General features: G+C 24.9%; 1 pseudogene across 1 annotated transcript; it reads right to left on the bottom strand.

Moving 5' to 3' along the window:
- Window positions 1-294: 294 nt before the first annotated feature.
- LOC120092552 (ethylene-responsive transcription factor ERF039 pseudogene) lies at window positions 295-1,257 on the bottom strand (annotated as a pseudogene). The gene has a single exon (XR_016524038.1). The product of XR_016524038.1 is annotated as an ethylene-responsive transcription factor ERF039 pseudogene (transcript).
- Window positions 1,258-7,140: the final 5,883 nt, after the last annotated feature.

The raw sequence follows: 7,140 nt of genomic DNA, 5'->3' as shown, positions 1-7,140 counted from the left end.
CAACTTTTACATAATCAACTTTATTTCTTTAATTGAATTTGTTAGTATTTTTAATTTGCCAATTAAAAAAATGTATCAAGAGATTCAAGACTGAGATTCAAATCATCTTTTATATGATTGAAAATATATATATATATTTTTAATTCTAATTCTAAAACAACTTGAAGAATAAAAATAATATGAAAAATTTTGGATTCGATTCTAGAGCTATTCTATTTTATTTTTAAAATTCAAATGTTCTCAAATTTCATTCATACTAAGTATGTTCATTTTCAAAAGAAGACAAGAAAATGAAAAAACTGCATCATTTCCGAATTCTACTTTTCAACTATTACAATTTTTTTTTTTTTCAAAATCGCCACAATCTCACATGAAATGGAATTGAGAATCGACTAAAATTTCGACAAAGAACTTTCTTTTTTAATTTTACAATTTTTTTTCCCACTCCCAATCGCCGCCGTCGAAGGTGACCGGAGGCGTACTTTGATCTGAAAACACCGCACAGAAATCCATTTCCCCCGCCGCAAACGGCGGATTTCCCCACCAATCAACCGAGTCAATGAACTCGAACTCGTTCCACGACTCAGCTCTGATGTCCCCTTCAATATTGGGCAATTCCACAATCTCCCCCAATTCATCTGACCCTTCGTCATCATTCGACGACGAAAGCGATACCGTAGCGGAATCGAAATCGACCATCGCCGCCGCCTTGGCAGCCGCCTTTTGAATATCCCTCGGCATTAACGATACCGGCCGGGGAAGCAAACCAGCGAGTTGAGGGAAATTGAGAATGGCTTTTGCCGAATCACCTTTAATGCTGAGAGCTGCCACGTCGTGTGCACGCGCCGCCATCTCCGCCGTCGTGAAAGTCCCAAGCCAAATCCGAGATTTCTTCCTCGGCTGCCGGATCTCCGATACCCATTTGCCCCAACTCCTTTTCCGTACGCCTCTGTAAATTGGGTGTTTCTGATCCCTCTGTTCTTGATCCCCCTGTTTTCCCCTTTTGATTTCTGTATTTTCAGATTCTGAATTCCAATTGTTTGGTTCCGCCATTATCGATTCTCCAAGAAGAAGAAGAAGAAGAAGAAGAAGAAGAAGAAGAAGAAGAAGAGTAACATGTGAGAGTTTCGTATGGTACATTATATTATATATATAAATAAAATTTTACATGTAAATAAAATTTTGTAGGCTCCTAACAAAGCGACTTATAACCAACCAAACCTTCTATAATTTGACATTAATTCCTAATGAAAAGCTCAGAAGAAGACTTTAGAGGATTTCTAATAATTTTAACAAATATATAATTTTATGTTTTTTTTTTTTTTTTTTTTTTTTTTATCTTTCGAGAAGATTGCATTGATTGCTTGACTTTCAAAACTCTTACTATTATTATTTCATCTATTGTTCATATATGCTTAGCTTAGTTGATTATTAATGTTTTAATTATTAATAATGGATGTAATTTTCAATTCTTACATCTAAAAAATTATACTTATTACTTCCACTAGTTTGTTTGTAATTCTTTTATTTTTTTAATGATATTTGTTCTATTTCTTTAAAAAAATTTGAGATGGAATGATTTATGTGAATTAATAAATAGGTAATACTTGATTGTATCTCGAATATCATCTATTTTTGTGCATCCCTTTTCACCATTCACATAAAAATATTAAAATATTTAAAAAAGGGGAAAAGGCAAAAATATCTAAGTATTTTTCTTAATGAATTATATAATAAAATAATAACGATTAAGCTAGTTATTTATTTATTTATATTTATTATCCATGGTTAGTGGAAAAAAGTTAGATATTATTTTAGTTCTTTTATTTTGAAAATTATTCAATTTCAATTTATGTATTTTTAAATAATTTAATTTTAGTGGATGCACTAATAAAGTTTAAATTGAATTTTCATTTATTTTTGTTTTGTCACGTTTCCTTTATTTGATTTAACATGATATTTTCATAGTACAATGAACCATATGACGTATAAAGTTACTTTTACTCCCATTTAGACTATGAACTTGTTTTTGTAACACCAATTAATTAAAGAAAAAAGTTGTTTTAGATGATACAATGTAACTTATTGATATTATATATTGATTTAATTCAAGGTAATACTTGTTGGAAAATATTGCCGGAAATATATTGAAAATTTAATTTGGTAGAGAATTTTTTTATATGAAACATTAGTCGATGAGAATATAACTCAATAATTACAACATTTTTCTTGTCTTAAAGTTAGATTAAAAATAATCAAATGACAATTTGATATTATGAAAGATGCATAAGATAATTATTATAGTATAAATATTAATCATAATATTAATCCAAAAAAATAATTTCAATATCATATAAATCAAAGACGGGAAACTACATTGGAGCAAGGGATATCTATCTCCTCAAATAGATACATTTTATAATATACTTAATGTATATTATTTGCTGCATAATAACTCTAAACTCGTCACTTTATTTTACTAGTTAGAGATACGGAATTTTGGTTTTTTGTATTCTATCATTTTGACTTCAAAATTTCAAAGTTCAAAAGAGAAAAATGCAGGTCAATTATCGCCCGCTAAAGACATTTTAATTAAATTTACTTTTCAAGTTAACCTATATTATAGTACTTAAAAAAAAGTTGTTCACAGATCATTTTCTAATTCTTCTGACTCATATATTTATATATTATTTTAATATATATATATATTAAATTTCTTACATTTAAAACGCAGTTGAAAACGCTTCATTTTATTTTAAAACTTTCTCACATATCCATACATATACAAATATACAAACATTTATTTTATCTTTAATAAATTATTCTAGGAAAATGAAGTGTACAAAAAGAACTCATATAAATATTTCAAGTTTTTTTTTTCTTTCTTAAATACAATCATATCTCATTATTTTCTTATATATTTAGGTGCACAAGTTTAAAAAGGTCTTATAACTTTGTAATCAATATTACTTAATCTTGAATTATATACCAATTCATTTTAAATTATATTTATATGAATGTTTTTTTTAAAGATATTTATATGAATATTAATCTAATGTTTAGTCCCTAAAATTTCAATTTAATTATTTTATCTTATTGATCTTTAGAATTTCAGTTTGTAATTGATAGATTCATAGATGGTTTTCTTAAAAAGTCCAATAAAACCATTATACACAAAATTAAGTTTTAGATTAAAATTGAAATTTTAGAAATCTATTAAACAAAAAAAAATTGAAAATTTATAAACCTATTGAACACACAAACTAAATAGACTAAACTTATAACCTTATAATACTAGTTTGAACATGTCTTGCACAAAACGTTGAAAATGAAAGGCAAATATATAAGTTCAAATAAGAATCATATATTTGATAATCGTTTTTCTTTATATATTTTTTAGGTAGACTTTCAAAAATAGAAAAATATGAAATTTTTTTTACGTAAAATAGTCAAATTTAATCTTCTTTGACAGTGATTGATTGAAGTCTATCAGTGTCTATCAATCATAGAAACTAGTAGAAGTCTATCATTGATAGGATATTATGTGATAGACACCGATAGAACTATCAGTTTCTATTTTTTTTTTCTTTTTTTTTTTTGTTATTTTCGTAAATAATTTGATATTTTTTTCGTAATTTTTTTTTTATATATATATTCATATCTAGAAAAGTAATGCATGGAGTATTATAGGATATGTTGTGACATCTAACACCTCATAAAGGATAAAGAAAATTTGGTTGTCCACCCAAAGGAGCATTTAAAGATTTGCACGAAAAAAACACACCAAAAACAAAAAGATCCCTAATGTCTATAATTAGGTAGATTATTCAATACTAAAAAAGCACTAATAATATGTATTAATAAATGCCTACAAAATTGTTTAGTCCCAATAATTAACATTTGATATATGACATGCAAAATCACATACCAATGCAATCATTCATTTTTTAAAAAATTCAACATTAAATAATTAATTAAAAAGAATATCATTAATTATTTTAACAGAAAAGTTAATTTAACCTTATTTTTTCCCATTAAAAAACTGTTTCTTTTACCATATGGAGCCGGAGGAATCGAATTAGATGTTTTTCTTTATTGATTAGATAACACATAAATAAATTAAATTAAATTTTACAAATTTCATTTCGATTCTATATATCAAATATAATTTGAAAGTGATTGCACTAATAAGATAATAATGGAATGTCAATGTTTGACAGCTTCATTTAAAAAATAATCATGTAATTTCTTTAAAAAATATGTTTTAAATACATTTTCGTACCCTAATAATAAAAAATTGTTATATTAAAATATATGTAATGTAATATTAGCATGATAAAATTGAGGTCACTTAAAAGTGGGATGAGGGCAGACCCCACGATACATGAAAGTTGAAGTCGATGTGCATTTATTTTGCACTAAACAACGTTCAATTGTAAAAATAATAATAAATAAACACAAATTAAAAATTAAAAATTTGTCGTGTTATCCATTTAGTCATTAAATTTTGAGTTTGACTTTAATTTAGACACTAAATTTTAAAATATTATAATTTTTAGATTGAGATTGTAAATTTACACTTTTAACTTCAATCTTCTATTAAATAATCACTTTCTATCTTTAATATTAATGCCTATTAATTAAATTAAAAGAATTATAATAATTATAATTAATTAAGTTTCATTATTTTTCATCACTATTAAAATTAAATTTATAATTTAACTTCATAATTATTTAAAATTAATTGATAGACATTGACGCTAATGACTGAACTTAAGTATTTAATAAAAAAGCTGAGGTTAAAAGTGTAATTTTCTAAGCAAAGAGAACAATCGAACCAAAACTCAAATGGACAAAATTGTAGCATTTTGAAACCTAAGTATTTAATTGAAACAAAAGTCAAAACTTAAGGACTGCATAACATTTTGAAACATAGGGACCAAATGTAAACCAAACTCAAAATGTATGGACCAATTTTTTTAAAAAGAAAAAACTGGTATTTAACTATTTTCTTCTAATGAGAAATTTGATATGGTAGCTATAATTTTTAAAATATGTAATGTGGGAGGAGAATTCGAAAAGCCTATTTCTTGAAATAATTATATATAAGAGTATGTTTGTAATACATTTTTCAAGTGTTTAATTTAAAAAATAAGTCATTTAAAAAAAATTGGAGTGTTTGACAACCACTCAAAATAGCTTTTCAAATGTATTTTAATAAGTTTTTATCAGAAATATTTAAATAAAAATAAAATTTTAAAATCCACATTTGGCTCAAATCAATCCAGACGGTCTAAATGATGTTGGACTCAACTTTTAATCTAATTGAAATATAGTGAGTGACCTATTCGTTGATGAAACATATTGATTTTAATTAACTACTTGGCAAATAAGCCCTAAGAAAATTAAAGTTTTATAAAAGTAAAATATTAAAAAGTCTCATCATCCTCTTCAATCCCCCAATAATTCAACCTCATTGCCCTAGAATTTCTTATGCCTATTGTGAAAGTTGGCAAATTGACTTTAAAAATTTGAAATCTTAATTTTGGAATTTCTTTCTAACCATTTAGATTCATTTGGTAAACTTTGGATGAAGGTATCTCTTTTCGCTCCAAATTTCACGAACTAAAAGTATATTTTGCTCCAAAAAACTAGATATAATGTCTTATATTAAGTTGTGTTTCTAGAAAAAGAAAATCTATTTAGCTGTGGAAGGTAATAAAAAAAATCATTGAAAACTGAATATCCTATCTCGAAGTTAATAGTATACAAACTTTACCTTAGTTGAACTATATTAGCATAGTTATTGATTTATTAATTAATTGTCAATTTGAATTCTAATGAAAGTAATAATAACAAATTGGTGTGTGTTTAATAACCTATTTGACGATTATTAAACACAAATCATCGGTTAAGAATATCACACACATATATATACACATATATATGTGATTTAAAGTGAAACTCACCATATACATAAAAATTAAATTTCAAAAAGTTAAATCTTTATATTCCCAATCAAAAATGGAAAGTTCTAATCTCTATCTCCACATGTTATATATGTTATATATTATTTGTAATTAGCTCAATTCAATGTTAATTAGACTTTCATTAACCAATTAAATGTCATGATTCTTTTCAAATCACATGGGCACACTACTTCAATATTTAGGTAAAAGTTAAGCCTGAAGTCATTGGAAGAGAATAAGAAGAAAAAAATGTCATTAAAAGAGTGGGTAATTATTAATTTGTTGATTAATATTGATATGATTTAGTCCTTGCAGAAAAGTTAAAATGTTAGAAAATTTAATAGTTAAATAAATGAAATTTCAACCATTACCCAATTTCAGCTTTTAAAATATAAAGTCAATTTTTTGGTCCCCAAACAATGTTTTAAGAAAGTAAGTACAATTAAATTAGATCATAATATAGGGACATTATTTGGCTTCATTAGGGATGAGCCTGACACAGACATTATTAAGTATAATTTAGAACCCGATGGTTAAAATTAATAATTTATTGATGTGAAATGAAAACACAAGTGGCTTAAAAAAAATCTTGATTTTTCTTTTTTTAGTTTTTTAATTATATAACTTGATTTTCTTTATTCACACTCAAACTAAGTTGAGTTAATATTAATTTTAAATTAACTTGTTTATTTATTTTTAGAATGACTCAACACTCGAATATGGTGTGAATTGTGATAACTTTTGTGACCATTGAATCACTTGAATGTTTTATGTTCTTTATAGAATGAAGAAAATATTTGAATAATTAGTTAATTTTAAATTTTTTCTTTTATTTTCTCATAGTTGATTCTTACAAATATCTTTAAGAATAATGAAAGGCTTTTATTTAAACAATTTCAAGATTATGAAAATCTACTTTTTTTAAAAAAAAAATTTGATATTATGAAAAATCTACATTGTCATAAATATTTTGAAATTTATTCTTAGACATAATTCTGAAAGCAAGAATTGAAAAAAAAAAAAAAAAAAAAAAAAAACTATTTTAAAACAAGTGCCTAAAAACTAATATGATATATTTAGTATTTTTCTTTTTTTTGTTCCTTTTTTGTTTTTTTTGCAAAGATGATATATATATATATATATATATGTATATAAAGTTGACAATTGATTA

This window comes from Benincasa hispida, chromosome 1 (assembly GCF_027475165.1).
Source record: "Benincasa hispida cultivar pf3 chromosome 1, pf3_genome.v1.1, whole genome shotgun sequence".
NCBI classification, from domain to species: Eukaryota; Viridiplantae; Streptophyta; class Magnoliopsida; order Cucurbitales; family Cucurbitaceae; genus Benincasa; species Benincasa hispida.
The sequence above is the reverse complement of the archived record's forward strand: the minus strand, read 5'-3'. Positions and strand labels throughout refer to the sequence as shown.